A 21,890-nucleotide genomic window follows, 5' to 3' on the forward strand; every position below is an offset into this window, starting at 1 on the left:
CTTAAACTGGTTTAATATCAGTCCTTTCCCCAAAGAGCCCTGCGAATTGTAGTTCTGTATCACGTGGGGTAGGGTGGGGGAAAAGAGGATGAAGAATGCTTGGGATCTTTAACAGAATGTCCAGTGTCCTCACCAAGCTACAATTCCCCCTAGCAATGTGGGGGTGGGGTTCTGGGTGTTGGCAGGGTATACAATAAAGGACACATGGAGATGTTCTGATTAAGATTAGAAGCACCTTGCCAGCACAATGCTGTTTACAGAAAGACAACCTCCAAATAACATGGAAGTCACAGGTGCTAGCCAATAGACAATCTTCGCAGTTTGTTTTTTCTTGGTTCAAGCTGAACCATGCTAAAAATGTACAAAACCATTTTTTTTTCAAAGCTTGTAGTAGGTCAGAAAAACGTTCACAGTGACGTCACCTTCACCATGTATAGCAAGGGAAAACTGCTTCCATCACAGGCTGAGATCCATCTGCTGAGCCCCACCGCCTTGCCTGGTGGGAACTGTTGCCTGGCAACTGCCAACTGGCAGAGAGAAAGTGGGTAGGCCTCTCTCATCATAATACTGGAATGTGAGGTCATCCAATGAGACTGAATGGTGGGAGATCCAGGATAAAAGGAAGTACTTTTTCCACAGCAAAACAAGGTGGTAACTATGGAATTCACTGCCACAAGATTCACTACCGTAAGATAGCCACCAACTTGGACAGCTTTAAAAGGGGATTAAGCAAATTCATGGAGGATAAAGCAGTGGATGACTACTAGTCATGATGGCTATGTATTACCTCTAGGATCAGAGGTAGTATGCCTCTGAATATCAGTTGCTGGGGAACCCGAGAGGAGAGTGCTGTTGTCCTCATGTCCTGCTTGTGCTTTTTCCCACTGGGGCATCTGGCCGACCACTGTGGGAGAGAATGCTGGACTAGATGGGCCTTTGGTCTGATCCAAGATAACTGTTCTTACATTCTTATGAATATGAGTTCCATCATAGGCTCTAACCAAGGGTAGGCAACATGGTGCCTGTGGGCACTGCTGCGCCCCTGGGCACCTTTCTTAGATCCTGCTGACAGGGCCGGCCCAAGACTTTTTGCTGCCTGAAGCAGAGAGCAAGATGGCGCCCTCTCCCATTTCATGTACATAAGCCATCTGGACTGCTTCCTCAACACTGACAATGGACCAGCATCCTCTGCTGCACTTGAAGGAGCCGGTTAGCTTACAGGACACACGGCAGGCCGCTTGGCACCCAGCTCTCTCTCCCAACACCTTGCTGACACTTCTCAGCACCTGCTGCCTGAGGCAACTGCCTCACTCTGCTTAATGGTAGGGCTGGCCCTGCCCGCTGAGGTGCCCTACCCATCCCACTTTTCAAAAAGAAAATTAATATGTTTTCTTAATGGCAGCTGGGATCACTATGAAATAGGTTTGTTGGTACTGAAAACTGTGGGTTCAAAGGAGTTGTTTAGGGTGTTTAGGGAGCTCAGACCCCACCTCTGCCTTGCACTTAGTCTTTTGGGCAGGTTACTTGTCCTTAGCCACGCCTCCCCTGGGAACCATTTTGTGGCAGTGCCTAGAACAGTTTCTTAAATTTAGGGCCCACAGCCCCAAAAGGTTTCCTACCCCCGCTTTAGCCTCTCAGGCTTTAAAGAGGGATATAAGTATACTAAATAAATAAAAACTACCCCCAGTTTTCTTAAAATGTTACTTCTTTAAAAGTTACATTTGTCTTCATCACCCTCATACACTCAAATTATTTATCTCCCAAAACATAGGATTTTGAGGATTACAGATATCATCCTTTATAGCTTTGTCCACACTCACTGAGATGTGTAAACACAGGTCCTCCTCTGGTTTTCCAGTCTCACATAAATAGAAGCGTATTTTATGGCTAGAATCAGTAGAGGCCATTGAGCCCTGCCTGAGTTGATATGGTCAAGTAGCTGAGAAGCCTGAGTTAATTAAATCAACAGCTATCAGTGCACGTTACCCACAAAAGTGAACCTTGGTGCCCCTAAAACCACTGCCCAGAGAAGGGCTGGGGGAAAACAACAGAGACGAAAGTAACCACAGTTGGAGTAAAATGGAAAAAGAAATCATCGGCTCTATATCACTTCGGCTCGCCACAGGTATGAGAATATTAATTGCTCTTTGAGTTGATTTTGTTGTGGGATTAAGGGCACATTGTGGCTTGCATAGGTTTTCAAGATGCTTTAAGGATGGAAGCAAAATCCATCCACAGGGCAGCTTCTTGTCGCCTGATGGAATCCATGATGATGCTTACCCAGTAACTATTAACGTCTTTCACTCCCATCTTCAGTCTTGTCTTCTTCCACTATTTTTCTCTGAGCAGAAGAAAGATGTGGCTTGGGAAAAACATTAAAACCCGGTTGGGGGGTGGGGGCAAGGGAAAATCAAACTGTGCCACTGATGGGAAGACCAGCTGTACTTGCCTTCGGAATGTATGAATTTCTGTTACAATTGAAAAACAGAGAATAGAAAAAAAAATTATACTAGAAAAAAATCTATTAAAAAAACTGTCAGAGGCTTAATACTATATGGGCATGATTCACAATCCCCTGGGACCACATGTGTGTGCAGGATAGGACCCATTAATGATTAACGTAGCCTATCACGGCTAGATTTCCAAAGTCAGCCATGATAGGCTATGTTAATTGTCACGTAGCCTATCACGGGTGACTTTGGAAAAAAGAAAAAAAAAAGCACGTACGCAAATGGCGGCAGCCCATGGGCGCCGCCATTTGCGTTCCTTATTTTGGCACGTCTAGTCTACGTAAACATTTACGTAGATTACGGCGAAAATAAGTGAACGCTATTTGCGTTGCCCTTATTTTCGCCGTAGTCTACGTAAATCTACGTAGTCTACGTAAAATAAGGAACGCAAATGGCGGCGCCCATGGGCTGCCACCATTTGCGTACGCGTTTCCCCCCCCCCAAAGTCACCCGTGATAGGCTACGTGACAATTTACGTAGCCTATCACGGCTGACTTTGGAATCTAGCCGTGATAGGCTACGTAAATCGTCACGTAGCCTATCAAGGGTGTGTGTGGTTTTTTTACTTTTTTATTTTGTAATGGTGGCGGCGGCAGCCAGTCGGGAGACCGGCCGACGCCCCCGCCCCCGCCGAACTGCTGCCGAACCGCTGCCGGGACCTGCCGCTGGGACCCGCCGCCAAGAGGGACATTCGCTGAAGGTAAGTCCCATCCCGGGGGGGGCGGGGGGCCGGCGGAGAATTTCCCCAACACTTTCGGGGGGCTGAATGCCTCAGCGCTCGGCCTCCTGAAGCTTCATGGAGAAATTCTCCGCCATCCCTAGCTGCCATGTCATCCAATCCAATGCTGTGGGAAGGTGTTGTCAAGATAGTCCCTTACTGCAAAAGCATAATGAGGAGGTGCCCCATCTTGCTGGAAGAGCAGTTCGGCGAAGTTAGCCCTGGTTCTGAGTTGTGGCACTACCACGTCGTGTAACATGTTTAGGTAATTGTTACTATCCACAGTTGTATCGAAGAAAACCGGTCCTACAACACCTTCGCTGGACAGTGCACCCCACACTGTGATGCCTGGCTGGTTCAGTTGAGATGTGATAGTCAAATGAGGATTTTCATCTGCCCAATACACACAGTTATGCCTGTTCACGTGGCCTGACAATTTGAAAGAAGCCTCATCTGACCAGATGATCTTATCAAGAAGGTCTGGTTCGTTAGAGATTTGGTTATGCATCATCTCACAGAATTGCAACTGACAGTCTGGGTCGTCCTCCAGAAGACCATGTAACAGTCTTGGACGGTACAGCTTCAATTTCAATTTATGCATTAAGCATGCAAGGACGTTCTAGGTATGGATAGCTGCTTAGACACACGTCGTGTGGACTTTTTCGGACTGTTCACAAATGTCAGAGCAACTCTCATCTCATTTTCCTCTGTCATAGACATCCTAGGATGTCCAGATTTTGGTGCATTACCCACTGCACCTGTTGCTTCAAATTTATCTCTAAGACGATAAATTGTCAGACGTGTTGGTGGAGGAGTGTCAGATGCTTCTTGCCATGCTGTGTGCACCTGCTCAGCATTTTCAGTCTTCCAGTACTGCTTTAGAATCCACTTTCTTTGTTCTTGACTCAAAGTCGCTGCCATCATTCACAATATCAGTAAAAAAAATAACTAAACAACTAAACAACTGTATACCTACTTAAGGGCCTCACTCCCCTCACTCTCTACACTTAACTGATTTAACTGTCACTCCCTGTCACTCACTCTTCCCAACTGTCATTCTGACTCCACCCACACATCTTCTACTTACACATTCTCTCCCCCTCCCATCAACATTCTAAACAACTGTATACCTACTTTTGGGCCACCTGGTATTATTTTTACATTTTGTCTGGGATAGCGCTCCTATTTTCAGCGTGGAGCCGATCCATGCATCACTTTCCTGTCCTGTGCACTCACCATTTTGAGCTACAGAAGAAACAAAGCACCCACAGTGGGGAAGGAAAGAAACACACGGTCCCTTTAAGAAGCTGTGCGATCCACCAGAGTGACACTCAGTTAAGGACTGGGCACAGATTCTCTACCTATTAGAATCAAATTTGTGCATGCCTGTTAATGTTCTTCTCACTATTGCATACATCTTGCTGGAGAAGGGTAATTGTAGTCTAAGGGTAATTTTAGTCTAATACAATGGGAATTGTAGTCTAACACATCTGGAAGGCACCTGGTTGGGGAAGGCTGGTCTTAGGACTGCAGCCTTAGCATCTCCCTTCTTCCCCCCCCCCAACATGGAGCCACCCCCCACCACACAGTGTTTCCTTTCCTGCCTATCTCCTGGCCTAAACATACAGTCACTCCAGGCAGAGCAGAGCACCCAACAAACTGAGCTGGGAGGTCATTTCAGTACAGTAGCCTACGAGAACTACATGATGTGCCTTGTGGATGGCTCTGGGCAGCCCCGGCATCAGTTCCATGACCCTGACTTGTTCCTCTGAGTGGTTCAGGGGAAGACATTGGACCTGCCTTTTTGGCTCCAGATCACCTTCATTTTTCTCCTCCAGGGGCTCTTGGGCATATTTAGTGGCCTCAACCTGGGCCTGATGTCTCTGGATCCCATGGAACTGTGCATTATGCAGGACTGTGGCACAGCCAAGGAGAAGAAATGTGCCACCATGATTGAGCCCATCCACCAGAAGGGTAATTACCTGCTGTGCTCTTTGCTGCTAGGCAATGTCTTAGTCAACGCCTCCCTCACCATATTGATTGACTTTTTTGGGGGCAAAAACTTTCTAGCTATTGTGGTCTCTACTTTAATTTATTTACTTTTGCCATTGTCCCCTTTGGAGGGATCGTCCCACAGGCCCTCTGCTTTCATCATAGTTAGGCAGTGGGGGCCAACACCATCCTCATCACCAGGTTTGCCATGTTGCTCACGTTCCTGCTCTCTTACCTCATCAGTTAAATCCTGGACTACGTGCTTGGTAAAGAAATGGGCACCATATTCAACCAAGAGACACTGATGGAGATGTTGAGGCTGGCGGAAACCTACATTGACCTCCTGAAAGAAGAGCTGAATATCATCCAAGGACCCCTGGAGCTGAGGACTAAGACAGTGGAGAGTGTCATGACCCCATTACAGGATTGCTTCTTGCTCAATAGTGACGCCATCCTAGACTTTGACACCATGATGGAGATCATGAAGAGTGATCACATCTCCATCTATGAAAAGGAAAGGTCTAATATTGTTGGTATAGTGTATGTCAAATATCTAGTCTTTGTTGACCCCAATAACTGCACCCCATTGAAGAGGATCACTACATTTTTCAACCACCCGGTTCATTATGGCTGGGTTCACATGTAACGCTAATCCACCGTGGGTCACGAGGGAGAGCAATCCATGGTGGGTTAGTGTGTCTTGTCAGGGTGGGGGTTCCCCCCCAAGATGGGCACTGTACCCATTCCTGTTACCTACCCTGTGCACTGGGTGTAACATGCCCCAGGGTGGGTTGCTGTGACGTGTGGTGGGAGCTCCTTTGTCAAATAACTGAAAAATGTGGTGACCACTGAGATGGCTGCCTAACGTCTGCAGCTTCTGGTGATGTTCTAGCCAGTGCAGCCAGACTATATAGTCACTGTCCTATTCTAATGGCTGGAGCTGCCAGTGCGGCCTGATTCCCACCATGTCAGCTGCTGGGATAAGCACTGGCTGCAGTGGGATGGGGATTTACCCACAGAGCAGGGATGGCTAAGACAACCACGACATGCTGCATGGTTCCTGGTCATGTGAGAGGTGCACGCATCATGGTTTTCCTACCCCTTCCCACTCCATAGTTTCCCCTACCCCCCCATCATCGACTGAATAGGGCCTTTGTCTTCCACAATACCATGCTGAATACTTGAAGAATTAAAAAAAAGTATTGAAGTGTTGGATTCAATGTTGGGTTCTGGCTGTTTGCGAGATTTATGATCTTTAGAATAGGTAAAAGTGGGAGCGGGGAACCTCAGGCTTTGTGGCCAAATCCAGCCCTCCAGGGTACCCGAAATAGCCATGCCCCCTTCCCCTGGCCTTACCTCTCCAGGCACTGATCATTTGGTGGTTCCTGGATTTTGTGTATTTCTATGCCAGGAATATTTGGATATTTTTTATTTCTGTTATAACTATTTGTTGATAATGTCTGGATGTTTGTATTTCTGTTTTATTTATTTGTTAATAAATTATTACATATTTGAACTATTTTGCAGTCTTGTCACCTTTCTGACCTGACCCCCTTTCCCACGCACGGTGGCCATTTTGTGAGTAGCCACACACACCATGGTGGCCATTTTGTGAGTGTCCCCCCCCGCATGGTGGCCATTTTGTCAATGGTGCCCATGGCACTTTGTCAGGATTCCAAATGTGCCCACAGGCCAAAAAAGGTAGGGGACCCCTGCTTTAACATATGATGGGTATACCAGTAAAATTTGGGGTATCATTAATAGGTATTGACACCTCTTGGAAGCTATACCTGTCTGTCAGGGTGGCCCCATGTTTGTTGTTGTTCAGTCGTTAAGTTGTGTCCAACTCTTCATGACCCCATGGACCATAGCACGCCAGGCCTTCCTGTCCTGCGCTCTCTCCCGGAGCATGCTCAAGTCCATATTCATTGCATCAGTGATGCTATCTAGCCATCTCATCCTCTGTCGTCCCCTTCTCCTTTTGCCTTCAGTCTTTCCCAGCATCAGGGTCTTCTCCAGAGAGTTTTCTCTTCGCATTAGGTGGCCAAAATATTTGAGCTTCAGCTTCAGTATCTGTCCTTCCAATGAGCACTCAGGGTTGATTTCCTTTAGGATGGACTGATTTGACCTCCTTGCAGTCCAGGGGACTCGTAAGAGACTTCTCCAGCACCACAGTTCGAAAGCATCAACTTCGGCGCTCAGCCTTCCTTATAGTCCAGCTCTCACAGCCATACGTTACTACTGGGAAAACCATAGCTTTGATTAGATGGACCTTTGTTTGCAAGGTGATGTCTCTGCTTCTTACTATGCTATCTAGGTTTGCCATAGCTTTCCTCCCAAGGAGCAAGCGTCTTTTAATTTCATGGCTACAGTCACCGTCTGCGGTGATCTTGGAGCCCAAGAAAATAAAATCTGTCACTGCTTCCATTTCTTCCCCTTCCGTATGTCAGGAAGTGATGGGGCCAGATGCTATGATCTTCGTTTTTTTTAATGTTGAGTTTCAAACCAGCTTTTGCACTCTCCTCTTTCACCCTCAACAAGAGGCTCTTTAGATCCGTTTTCTGCCATTAGGGTGGTATCATCTGCGTATCTGAGGTTGTTGATAATTCTCCCAGCAATCTTAATTCTGACCTGTGATTCATCCAACCCGGCATTTCTCATGATGTACTCTGCATATAAGTTAAATAAGCAGGGCGACAATATGCAGCCTTGTCGTACTCCTTTCCCAATTTTGAACCAATTGGTTGTTCCATGTCTGGTTCTTACTGTTGCTTCTTGACCCTTGTACAGGTTTCTCAGGAGACAGGTAAGATGGTCTGGTACCCCCATCTCTTTCAGAATTTGTCAGAGTTTGTTGTGATCCACACAATCAAAGGCTTTAGCATAGTCAATGAAGCAGAAATAGACGTTTTTCTGGAATTCTCTTGCTTTCTCCATGATCCAGCAAAAATTGGCGATTTGATCTCTAGTTCCTCTGCCTCTTCGAAACCCAGCTTGTACTTCCGGTAGTTCTCGGTTCGCACACTGCTGAAGCCTAGCTTGTAGGATTTTGAGCATAACCTTGCTGGCATGTGAAATGAGTGCAATTGTACGGTAGTTTGGACACTCTTTGACGTTGCCCTTCTTTGGAATTGGAATGTAAACTGACCTTTTCCAGTCTTGTGGCCACTGTTGAGTATTCCAAATGTGTTGGCATATTGAGTGCAGCACTTTAACAGCATAATCTTTTAGGATTTTAAATAGCTCAGCTGGAATACTGTCATCTCCGCTAGCTTTGTTGTTAGTAATGCTTCACTCTCTAGGATATCCGGCTCAAGTTCAGTGACCGCACTATCATGGCTATCAGGGACATTAAGATCTTTCCTGTATAGTTCTTCTGTGTATTCTTTCCACCTCTTCTTAATCTCATCTGCTTCTGTTAGGTCTCTGCCTTCTTTGTGCGTTATCATGCCTGTCTTTGCACAAAACGTTCCCTTGAGATCTCCGATTTTCTTGAAAAGATCTCTAGTCTTTCCCATTCTGTTGTTTTCTTCTATTTCTTTGCATTATTCATTTAAAAAGGCCTTCTTTTCTCTCCTTGCTATTCTCTGAAACTCTGCATTCAGTTGGATATATCTTCCCCTTTCTCCCTTGCTTTTCGCTTCCCTTCTTTCCTCAGCTACTTGTAAAGCCTCCTCAGACAGCCACTTGGCTTTCTTGCATTTCTTTTTCTTTGGGATGGATTGAGCTGCTGCCTCCTGAACAATGTTACGGACCTCCATCCATAGTTCCTCAGGCACTCTGTCTGTCAGGTCTAATCCCGTAAATCACCCCCACTGTCACCCCCACTGTATATTCATAAGGGATATGATTTAGGTCATACCTGAATGGTTTAGTGGTTTTCCCTACGTTCTTCAATTTCAGCCGAAAATTTGCAATAAGAAGCACATGATCTGAGCCACAGTCAGCTCCAGGTCTTGTTTTTACTGACTGTATAGAGCTTCTCCATCTTTGGCTGCAAAGTACATAATCAATCTGATTTCGATATTGACCATCTGGTGATGTCCATGTGTAGAGTCGCCTCTTGTGCTGTTGGAAAAGAGTGTTTGCTATGATCAGCATGTTCTCTTGGCAAAACTCTGTTAGCCTTTGTCCTGCTTCATTTTGTACACCAAGGCCATGCTTGCCTGTTATCCCGGTGATTTCTTGACTTCCTACTTTAGCATTCCAGTCCCCTATGATGAAGAGGACATCTTTTTTTGGTGTTAGTTCTAGAAGGTGTTGTAGGTCTTCATAGAACCGATCAACCTCAGCTTCTTCGGCATCAGTGGAGATATATTGGTACATAGTGCCTGCAGACCTAAGCCCAAATTGGTGGATAGAACACTTTCAGGGGAAGAAGTAAAGGGGAACTTTCCCTGTGGTCATTGTAGGGTTACTGCTAGAGATAAAAGTTTTGTTAACCGTATGGACAATGCACAATATTCCTATTGGGATTTCTTTAATTATAACACTACAGATGTGATATATGCATCATACACCCTTGTAAAAAAAGTATGCGTGGGAATGACAAGAGCCATTAAAATCAGGATCAGTGAACACAAAAGCTGCATAAGAAGAAGCCAGAGGATGCAAGCCCTGCTCGTTCACCATTTCCTTGAATTTGAACTAGCGATGCTGGATAAATTCGAGATGGACTGTGGAATCCACTGCAGAACAATCTCCTCAGGCTGTGTGGAGTCTGTGGACTTCCAGATCTTTTTTTTACTTTCCCGAAATTTACTCATATTTATTTGTAGGAAAATACGTAAGTTTCTGCTGATAATAGTTGAATGGAATGGGGGACAATATGTTAAAAATTATGTACTAAGGTAAGTTATGTAAATGGTTGCGAACCCTCTTACGGAATTCTTTGTGTATTTTTCTACATGATGAAAAAAAAATTGCATCCATCTGTGAGCAGACAACAGAACAAAAGGCACCTGATAATCCGCAAAACACAGATAGAGCAGATTTTACACAGTCCATACATCCCTAATTTGAACACAAATGGAATGACTTGAAATTGTTTGGAGAAAGTCGAAGCTCAAGGACAATAACTACACTGCAGACATCTAGAAAGTTCTGGATCTATATTCTACAGACCAATCTCCAGTTGTCTTAAATGACGAGATGGACTGGATGGTTGTGCATTAAGATTAACCACTAACAACAGAGCTTTGTATATATTTTTCATTTTTGGCTATGATGTGTCATCTGGTGTTGAAAAACTGGTGTTGTTTTTAAATACTCTTCTGGTAATTGTTTCTTTTGGATGGGTGCCCTTTAAGGAACTAACTGTGACTCTGCTAGGCCCATCCCCGATACCCATGTTTTGCAGTTTTAGCATTTAATAGAGGGCTCCAAGTTTCCTTGGCTTGTGTGGATAGCTTGAAGGTCCCTGCCAAGGAAGTCTCTGGAGTGACCCCATAAGCTTCTAGGTTAATCTTTTGAATGTTAAGAATGCTATTTTTATATATGAGAAATTGTGTATTTTAATGTATTTTAAACTGTTAGTTTTTAAACATATATTTGTGTTTTAGGATTACTGCAGTTCCTTGCCTTCCCCAGCATTAGTTACCTATAGTGGAGCCTCAGGCCCCTTTTCAGCTTTTCTATTGCTATATGTGCATGCTTTGTCATGTACATATACCAGCTCAGGTCTGGCAAGGTCCATTAATTTGTGTTTTTAATAAAACATATCCGTGTATTTTAACACATATTTAAGTAGCAGCTTTAAAAATTAAACTTTTAAAACCAAAATTGTTTTTATATCCACAGGTTTAGATAGCTTCGTGAGGGAAGGAAGAGAATGTTTTTTTTCCAAAGAAGATAAATTGCTGGGGAGAAGACCTGGATGCTTCGGTGAGTCACCAAGCTCAGTTTTCTGAGGATTCAAATCCAGCAACTAAGCTATCCCAGCCCCTCAGGATTGTGTCGAGAATAGGGATGGGTGAACCTCTGAAATCTGGTCCAGGGGATGTAGAAATCTGGGATGCTTGGGCTCACTGGACTTCCCCAGAGCCCTGTGCACACCCACTAGATTTCGTGGGGCACCTTTCCAGTTTTAAAAAGGCAAAGTCCATGAATGGCAGCTGCCATTCACAGACCTTGGAGAAATCACAGCCATAAATTGTGTATTTTACCCCATGTGCAGCCATAAAGCATGTACATCTTGTAGACTGCAGCCATAAAAGTGAGGGAAGGTTAAAACAGCTGGGATTGTTTAGCTTGGAAAAACGGTGAGTAAGGGGAGGCATTATAGAGGTGTACAAAATTATGCATGGTGTGGAGAATGTGGATAGGGAGACATTTTTCTCCCTCTTTCATAATACTAGAACCCAGGGTCATCCCATGAAGGTGATTGGTGGGAGATTCAGGGCAGATAAAAGGAAGTACTTTTTCACACAGCACATAGTTAAACTATGGAATTCACTTCCACAAGATGTAGTGAAGGCCACCAATTTGGATGGCTTTAAAAGGGGGGTAGACAAATGCCTGGAGGAGAAGACTATTGATGGCTACTAGTCCTGATGGCTGTGTACTGCCTCCAGTATCAGAGGCAGTATCCTGCTTGTGGGTTTCCTGGTCGACAGCTGGTTGGCCACTGTGTGAACAGAATGGTGGCCTAGATGGATCCTTGGTCTGATCCAGCATGGCTCTTCTTATGTTCTCATGTTCTTATGACATGACAACCCATAGCAGGGGTTGTTTTATCATAGGTTGTTGTGGCATGTGAACCAAATCATTGACCTGGTTCATGACATGCTGGCTCACCCTTGCATAACCCCTGATGGGTAGGTTCACATGACAATAAATAACCCACAGTGAGCCATGGTGTCTCCTGCAAACTGACCCATTGTCTCTGAGAAAAGAGTCAAGGGCCAAATCCTGGGGACAATTCCCTTCTGTTTGCACGAAGTGATGGTATGAGTGGCAGCCATAAAACACCCAGGGCTACCCTGCACATGGAAAAAGATTCCAATCATCAAATTCTGAGGAAACAGTTTCTGAAAACACCCTAGTACAGGGGTCCCCAATGCGACACCCATGGGCACCCCCCAAAAAGCTTTTTTTTACCCCCCCATTTGTTAATATACATACATGGATTTATATGAAATACATACCACTTTCTAGCAATTATACATGAGCTTCAACAAAAGCGGACTAAATATCTGAATAAGTATCCATACTGAAAGCCTTGTAAGGTCTTCAATCCATTGCATTATCGGAGGTGAGTGTTTATCCTTCAAATGTTGTAACATCGGTCTTTTAGCTGTCAAAAGGGCACGGATAATTCATTTACACTGACCATTTGTTCATTTCCATGAAGCAGCTAAATAATTTAAAAGAGTGTGTACATCAATGACTATTAAAGACTGTTGCAGTACAATATTTATCGGTGTAATAACCTCCCCTCAAAAAGAAGCAACTACAGGACATTGCCGAAACATAAAAGAAGAGTTAACTGTATTGCACTGGCAGCAATTAGCTGAATTAGACAACCCTTTATTGAAGAGATGTTGCAGTGTCAAAACAAACATTTTTGTTGTATAATACACAGCCCAAGATCCATAGACGCAACGGGTAGATGCCAAAGTGGAGATCCACTGATTAGGCATTTTGTGGTGGTGCCCACCATAGTTTCTCAAATTCCCAAATGCGCCCACAGGTTGGAGACCCTTGGTCTAGATCTTAAGACCAAATAAATGCTTGAAGTCCTGGAGAAAAGGAATTGCCAGGCCCTATAAGTCATGAGATGTCAAATGCCGCCACAGACATTAAAACTTCACTACGGTGAGTAGTTTAATTTCCTGGGTATAGCTGCTGCTTTGACACTAATGGCAGATGAAAGTTAAGGCTTCCTGGTCATTCTAACCTCAGCCTGGATGGCAGAAACTCCAGGAGTTGCCGTTGTTAACAATGCACCTTTTATCCAATGGACCGAAGTCCTATTAGCCCTAAAGACGTTAATTATAATTGAAATTACCTATACAGGCTTGCTCTGGAACTTGAACACACAAGGCTAGTAATAACTTACCCCTATAATGCTGATGTCATTTGGATGAGGTTTTTTTTTTTCTTCCTCCCCTCCCTTTAAAAAATCTCCTTAACTACTGTAATAATTAACAACTTTTGTCTGGCTGTGGTTATAGGCAGCCCACATCCTTTGCCCTGAACAAAGGAGCTTGTGGGAAAGACTTCTGTAGCACGTTGTGTGTGTGTGTGTGTGTGTGTGTTGCTCAGACTAGTGCAGGCTTCCCCAACCTCATGCCCTCCAGGTGTTCTGGACTTCACCTCCCATCAGTCCCAGCCAGTATTGACCAATGGTCAGGAATGTTAGGAGTTGTAGTTCAAAAACATCTGTAGGACACAAGGTTGAAGAACACTGGTCTACTGGTTGTGAGAATGCAACAGGGGTCAATTTGTGAGCAACTCTTTCAGATATGGGGTGCCTTTCTCCACAAGTGATCTCTGTGCCATGAGAAGAGGCAATCTGCTCTTAGCTTATCCTGTGAACTGAGAGCTGGTTTATGTATAACATGGTCCAGGGTTGGAACCACAGTAGGAACAGCCTAGCAATGATTGCCTCAGGTTGGAGAAAAGTGGGTTCTGCAGTTACCCAGTTTTTCCTCCTCTTAAACCAAAAGAGACAAGGTAACAGAAACTCTTCCATAGACTTGCTTTACAGAGAATAGCACCCACACAAACCAATACATCCCACAGTGTGTCCAGTTTGTAGCCCTCTCTACCCACTCAGCCAGGCAGGATGTTTCTCAAAGAATATAAGAAGAGCTGTGTTGGATCAGACTGAAGGCTCTGTTTCCACAGCAGCCAACCAGATGCCCATGGGAAGCCCACAAATAAGACACGAATGCAACAGCACCCCCATGTTTCCCCAGCAGCTGGTATTCAGAGGCATACTGCCTCTGATCCTGGATGAATCCATCATGACTAGTAGGCATTGATAGCCATAGAGCATTTCTGCATGAGGCTTTTATTGCACACTCGTGATTGGTCATCATGGAAGTTTGTGGGTCCTTTACACAATGTCAACCTCCAGGGTGTCTCCCATGCTTTCTGGCATTTAACCTGGTTTTAAAAGATTGGAGATAACCTGATAAGGAATGTTAATCTGCTATATCAGCAGTGTGTAATTATGCAGTTCTGGTATACAACAGTGCCATGTAGTGTCTGTAAAATGAAACATATAGAACTTGCAGACAAATGAACTGCTTGAATCAAAGCACAGGTCCACCTGTGTAAAGTAGCTGAGCTTAATCCCACAAAGAATCCAGAAACAAAAGCCTTGGTAAGTTGCGGGATAAAAAGCCTGGTGTGGTGAAGCCCTTAGCCTTCATGGATTCATCTTATTCCTTTAAAACCATCCAGGTTGGTGGCCATTACTACATCTTGTGGTAGTGAATTCCATAGTTTGACTATGTGCTGTGTGAAGAACTTCTGTTTATCTGTCCTGAATCGAGTTTGTGAAAGCAACATAGGTTTTATTGAGCAAGCAGGAATGACAAAACACAAGGCCACATGTAACTGCTATCAAAATGTCTGACCCCAGAATAAACACACGCACACCCTGTCTCTTCTCGAAGGCTGTCAATGACTGATCAATAATCTTTTTATGCTGGTTCTTGGATTTCTATGCTGATATATTTTGTTTGTTTTTTATATTTGATTGAGGGTGCTTCCTGATGAACTGTCTCCATTGCCCTGCCTCATTCACAGAATTTTGGGGGGAGGGGGTCCAGACAACATGACCTTCTGCTTGTAACCCTCCCATGTTTTTCCACAGCTTCTTTGTCTTGATGTGAGGCTGCTTAGAGGCCCTCTGCTGAAATGGAAATGCCAGATGTAACTGCAGCTTCACTCCACAGCATACCTGACCTCTTCTGAAAGTTAAAAAAAGAAGTGGCAACTGCATTTTGGGGACTTCCAGGCTGCGGAGTCCAGTGGTTTGTCTCTAATGGCACCCTTAGTGCTACCGGTCAGAGTAAACGCTGGCCTAGATAGAACAAGGGCCTGACTCAATATAAAGCAGCTTCATATGTTTGAATCCCCCCCCCCCTTATTACCTGCTTGCTGCTTTTCAGCTACAATATTGTCATTTGCAGTCTAGGTGGTGCTGTTGGGTTTTCCAGTTCATCATCCCCGTCTGTTTCCCCAGCTCACAAACTATATTGATTGTTTCTCTCTTCCGGCCCTGACATCAATGACAAGTAGCACTTTCTTCTGTCTATCCTGGTTTGCATCAGTGGGAACCTTGCTGCATTGATATCTAAAGTTGTTTCTGTTTCTCAGGCAACAGAAACAAGAAGGACTAAATCCCAGTGATGTTGCCTAGAAAAGTCTTTACTTAATCATAGCCTTAAAAGAAGAAAAAAAGAAAGAAAAAAAGAGCAAATCTTTAATTCAAATAAGAAACAAGTTTAGAAGCCTGTAAAAGAGTGCTTCATCTTCAGGGGATGGAAATTGTTCTTCTAAACAAGGTAGCGAAAGCTTGTGAGAAAAAGAAACAGCTGGGGCCAATCGGGTAATTTTGTGCAGAGCAAGAGCACATCACGGTCATTCATGACACATGATGTTGTCGCACTCCGCAGCAACCGTGCAGCTTCCCTCTCAAAAAGGTGCATTTTCGCAAAGTCATTTCACTGCATCTTTTTTTCTTAAACATGGCTCCCATGTGGTTCTGCTGAAGTGTGCCCCTGCATACTGAATTAAATCCTGCATACTATGCATGCCTAGGGGTATGTCTGTGACCTGCTGTGACCTGGCCAAGGGCTGCTTTTCTTTTGGGTTATGTTTGGGCCATCTCCCCCCCCATTCCCTCCCCGCCATTTGCAGTAGTGCACTTTGGACATAAACTTCTTTTCCCACTTCACTTAGCGCTATTTCGTAGTAGCACTGTTCCAGTCTTTACTGCTGTGCTATTTTGCAGTTTTATAGTTTCGACATAGGGCACTTTATTATATCGGGGGCTGGGTTAGAGCTTTTTTGATTCACTTTCTATACTTTGCTGCTACTTCACAGTTGCATACTTTCATTTTAAGGGCTCTAAGAATTTTTCCTGCTACACCTTTGCAGCTAGTTCAGTGCTACTTACTGAAGTAAGAGCTGTGAGGTATCATGGAATCACACTAAAATCATGTATCTCCTTGACATGTATTGGGTAGTAACTCATTCTCCACCATTACAAGGGCCAAGGATGCAAGGAGCAGGGTGTTCAGTAATGCAGTAATGCATCTCTGGTGCTATGGCAGTGTGCAGCTTCGTATCAATGTAACTATTCTAGAAGCAGAGCATACTTCTGAAGACAAATGGTGGATGTGAGGGCAGAGATGTGGGATAAACTACAGGGGCATAATTCATCTCTTCCATTACACTTCCCTGAGCAGGGGAGCATGGAGAGGGGCAGGGAGCAAACCTCTCTCATTCTCTGAGCAGCACCTATGGGGTTGATGATGTCCAGTTGTACTCACGGGACTCCGCCCACCCAACCCCCAACGTATGGCGGTTTCAAGTGCCATCTGACCCATGAAAGCAGATTTTTAGGCAATATATACTCCACTTTTCTTGCTTTGTGTGACCATGTGTGCAGATAAGGGCCATCATTATTATATCCGTATTGCTGGAGGCAGGGCTGTGGCTGAGAAAGTGTGGGTTACACCAGTCCTGGTGTACCAGTAGTTATTCCTGTTTTGTGGGGTGGGGAGTAGTGTACGAAACTCTGCAATGTATTCCAGTGCTGTTATCTACTCTCCTGGTATAGAGGTGTTTTAGGGGAACGCAGCTGGGGCTGTGAAATTGATTGTAGCAGCAGTGCCATTTATTAAGAGCTAGAGAGGGTTGTTGTGATGTATCTAGCTTTAAGAGAACCTGCCATTTTTAGTTCTTGCAGAAAGCCCAAGTGCAGCCTCTCCCTATCTCTTTCGTAGTTCAGGCCTTGGAGCAGAGACAGTAGTGTGCCATGGAGTTCTTCATAAGTTAGTGTTTTCCCATGAATTGTAGAAATAAATAACCTTGTTGTGAAGGTACCTGGGTCTATTGCATATTGCCTGCAAAGCAGAGCCTAGGTGTGGGCTGCAAACTGAGCAGGTCACCCCCAACCCCATATTAACCACACCCTCCACAATTGTAATACCTATATGCACCAATGGCCGACAAATAAAGCTTCCACCTCCCCGATATGTGTCATGATTTGCCACCCATATGGCAACTTTCAAATGGGCTCTGGCTGCTGTGTGTTAGGGCCTCTTCACAATATGTTTTTACATGTACCCTTAGAAATGTAAAGTGTGAATGTGGCAAACCAGTTGAGACAGGAAGGATCAGCTGAGGCTTAAGCTACACACAATGGCAGCAGATGTGTTTGTTTAAAACTGGGCATGCCCAAATCATATCTAATGCAGGATTCTGATTATTAGAAGAAAAGAGGTGCATGGCTTGCAGTGGTGGTCCGAGCCTTGTTCTCATCAGCCAGCTTCTAATACTGGGAGCAAGCTCAGCTTGGAGAAGAGAGCTTGGCAGGAGTATGGTATGGGGATGAAAATAGTAGGTGCAAGAGAGGGATAAGCTAAATATCAGGCCCCTCTGTTTTATCAGTGATTGGGGAATACTGGGGTTTGAACTAACCACTTACTCATAATCTAGGAATCCCTGTTGAGGAGGAGATGCTTTCTAGCAAACCTGGGTTTCTGGCTGCCTAGTATGTGACACAGCCCGTACTCTTGGCTTTCCTCCTAGGCTTTATCGGCATGACTCTGTACCAAACTAGAAGCACTATCCTTGCAATGTGGATACTGGAACTCCACAACATCAATTCTGCTTTCATGCTAGTTTACAGTTCTGTGGTGAGACAGTACCTTGGAAACAATTTGAAATGTCTGTCTCAGGTTCTGTGGCTGTTCTCTTTGGTTTTCCTTCCCTTTGACAATGTCGGGTTTCTTTCCACCTGTGGTTGGCCACCGGCACCTTGCTTCTGCAAGCTCATAAGACCTCAGGTTTTCTGGTTCCTTCTGGTTTAAGCAAGGTCCACTCCAGGCCCAGCAATCCTGTGCACCACTTTTGCTAATCGAGTTGCCCCCAGCTAATTTCCATTTTCAGGTCAAAAAGCAATTGCTTACTTAATGTTATAGTGATAACCATGCCATTCTGTGAAGCAAAATATTATGCAAAATGGCCCACAGCCTTGACAATATAGCCTCCCCATTTTGGGAAGCTCTGGCAGGAAAGGGCCCCCTTTGTGTCTGTGTCCCGTCTCCAATCTGTCCTTCTCTGATGTTTCTCCAGGGGTGGACAACCTCCTCAATGACAAGGGCCGTGCAGCCAGGTCAGTCACGTGTGAAACCAAGAACATCCTGTAGAAGACTTTTCCCTTTCACTGACAAGCGCTGCTGGCACTTGGTTGCAGGCTGGAAGCGACACAGATACCCGCCAGAATATGGGACCATCTCTGATGGTCTGGTTAGTGAACCAGACAGGAGCTGTTCTTGCAGGGGCCCAAGTGAATGGGATCAGAATTGAAGATTTAGAAGGAAAAGGTCATGAAGTTGGCCAGCCCTTCATTCAGCAAAGGCTTGAGTATGGTTTGCCAATAGTATTCAATGTCTTTGGTTCTACGTGTCCAGCACTGTTTGCATTTGACAACTCCACCGAAGTGCAGAGAAAGCGCAGCGTGTAGTACTGGGTGCAGAATTCATCCCCCTCAGGACCTCAGCTTTCAAATTTCTAGCCCTTCTGACTGTGAAGGTACTATGGAAAGTGTGTGGGAAATGTATACTTACTTTCTAGAAGCTAAAAGAGTCATGGAAATTAGATTTGTTGTGATTTGGGACAGGGCCTCAGTGCCTGCTGCAGTTCCCTGTCTCTCCTCATGACTACTTAATGACAGAATTAAGTTTTGGAACACAGTACAAGTTACAGAAAAAAACCTGGAAATTAAAGAAATCATCTGCTGGGACTGGGGAGGCTATGAGGACCCTAGGAAAAGAGGAAGATCATCACTTCTATTCATAACCATCAGTCGTAGCATAGGGCATGCCTGTGTGTTCTGTAATCCCCTCCCAACTCTAACCTCAATGGCCTGTGTTGCTTGCTACAGGGATATGGCCCAGTGGCAACACCATAAACTCTACTGCCCCCCGCCCCTGGATATGCTACTCCTTTTATTTATTCATTTGATTTGTACCCCATCTTTCTGCCAAGAAAAATGGCATTCGAGGAGGCTTTACGATCATAAATAAAATAATAAAACAAAAGCATTAAAACACAAAAACAGCACACAAGCCTCACTCCCCCTTTAGGTTAGTTTTAGCAGCAGACCAGTCCATGTAAACAGAAGGGTCCCTGGGAGCCAAAGAAGCTGGTGGGCAGAGGTTGGGGTGCCCACGCATCAGCCCTTTGCTTTCAGAGCTTCCCCTAGTGCCCTATACATGACCAGTCAAAGAACACATCCTGCTTTGTCTTACTCCTCTCACCACCACCACCATTTAAAGATCGAGCATCACCATTGGGGGAGGGGATGATCTGGTTCTTGGTGTCCTCTGCAGGCCCAGCACTAGGAAGAAATGTCCCATCTGACTTTAGGGTACCTAGTTATTACAAAGAAACTTCTACTTTAAAATTAACTGCCCAATGCTGTGGGAAACATGGCTACCACTGTGCCTCCCAGCTGGCTTCTTACTTGTGCTTATCCCTTTCCCTGCCTATTAAATTAAAATGTGGCTTCTCTCTTGCTCAACAGCTGATAGAGGGAGGGGGTGAGCGACAAAATGGGAAGGACATACACCAACATCAATATCTCCTAATGCAACAGGAAAGTGAAAGATAAACAGAATTCTCCAGGTTGCAACCCGGCAGTCTCATCCATTCATACTTCGAGTGAACTCATCTGGGACTGGAGTTTGGTTCCTGGGTGGGAAAGGGAGAAGGAGGACCAGAGGCAATTATGCTGACAGCATTTTGTGGCACGTGTAAGTGCTTCTTGATCCTGGAAGGAATGGCATCATCGAAAAGCAGATCTTCCAAGGAAGAAGAGATGTTAAAACCACGTAAAATGTTATGTTTGAAATTTATTTCATGTTAAAATTTTGTTCATTGTTGGTCCATCTCCTAATGACCCTCTTGTTTTCTGTAACTGTTGTGGGTTTCTTCTTGTTATGGTTGATTTCATGTTACTTTTAATAATCTTTTTTTAAATGCCATTTCTCATGTTTTCATGTCTGTGTTTTACCTGGCATCTTCTATTCCAGGTGGCAGGGCTTCTGCATCCAGCAGTGCTCCTTGCCTTTCCCAAAGGCTAGTAAAAACAAGAGGAGGTAACCAAAATGCAATGTCATTGGCTCCTAGAATATTGGCCCTGAAGCTGTAATTGCTGAAGAGGGCAGGAAGCATTTGCTGGTATCTACATTTTGCAAAAACGTTCGCACTCCTGCAAAATAGCGCTGCTGCAGGATTCCACTACTGGATGCCCCCTTGCCTTTCCGTCTGTATTGTGCACAACATATTGTTAATAGCTAGCCCAGGGACAGACGTCCTGCACAGAGGGAAAGGGCTGGAGTTGCCTCCCTTTGCTAGCCTCCGCTTCCCCAGCCTCAAACTCTTGTTTCTGCAGGAAAGCCTCCTTCTTCCCACACATACACATACACACGCAGGGGGGATATGGACAGGGGTGGGGAAGAAGCCTCTCTCATTCGCTGAGCAGGGTTGATGATGTTCAGTTCTACCCCACCCACCTGGGATGAGAAGCACTTTCATGTGACCCGTGAAAGTGGGTTTTTAGGTGCCTTATACTCCATTTTTCCTGTTTCGTGTGCCCCTCACGCACCAAAGCGATTTCAAGAAAATATAACCAGAAAGCGCTTCTCATTCCATTTCCATGTAGATCCCTGGCTGGTCTCCCACAAGTGTTTATATAGTGCTGTCAATATACTTTTACAGAGCTCTACAGAATTCATAAGCCATAAAAAGGCAGGTCCCTGCCCCAAAGGGGCTTCCAATCTAAATACGGACAGTGGGAAGACAACAGAGGAAGGGAAGAGACAAGGGTAGGAAGGATGAATATGAAGAAACATAGTTACGTGTACTTAGCCTTGGGATGAGGACCAGGAATTAAGCCACAGAAACAGGATCCGAAAAGGGGGGGGGGCATACTGATGTTCTCTGGTGCACAACTAAGTGTGTGTGTGAGGCTGTGGGGTGCTTCCTCTAGTCTGCTCTTTGGGGCTAGTGGGACAGCATTTCCTGATGCACCTGTCACATGAGCCTTCAGCACCCTGAGTCCAAGTGACCCTCGCAGCTCCCCAAACTGTGACACTAAGGTTGGCATTTGGGCAGTTAGCTGCAGGTGAATCCAGTGATGCTTCCTTCAGTGTGGAGAGGGGTTGTAGGGGAAAGAAAGTCTCTGGGCGTGGAAGTGCCTAAATGCTCCTGGACTCTCAGGCTGGCGGCCAAGTGGCCAGAGGCACAGGATGCCTGAGAATATCTGCCTTATCCTGAGTCAAACCACTGGTCCATTAAGCTCAATATTGTCTGCTCCTGGTTGGCAGCAGCTCTCCAAGGTCTCTCCAGAGGTCTTTCCCAGTCTTGTGACCTGAGGTCCTGGCATAAATGGAGGTGCTAGGGATTGAACCAGGGGCCTA

At 45.1% G+C, this 21,890-nt stretch overlaps 1 long non-coding RNA gene across 1 annotated transcript in view; it reads left to right on the top strand.

The window, feature by feature from the left end:
- Positions 1-20,452, top strand: part of LOC146338099 (uncharacterized) — a 50,956-nt gene extending 30,504 nt beyond the window's left edge. Inside the window, exons 2-5 of the long non-coding RNA XR_014784936.1 lie at positions 1,970-2,125; positions 5,067-5,202; positions 11,020-11,103; positions 18,541-20,452. This is a non-coding gene — a long non-coding RNA (uncharacterized LOC146338099). The remainder of the gene's footprint in view (positions 1-1,969; positions 2,126-5,066; positions 5,203-11,019; positions 11,104-18,540) is intronic.
- The last annotated feature ends 1,438 nt before the right edge of the window (positions 20,453-21,890 follow it).

The sequence above is a fragment of the Heloderma suspectum genome, chromosome 10 (genome assembly GCF_057233095.1).
Source record: "Heloderma suspectum isolate Gila_16-S chromosome 10, 16-S_ref, whole genome shotgun sequence".
Classification (NCBI taxonomy): domain Eukaryota; kingdom Metazoa; phylum Chordata; class Lepidosauria; order Squamata; family Helodermatidae; genus Heloderma; species Heloderma suspectum.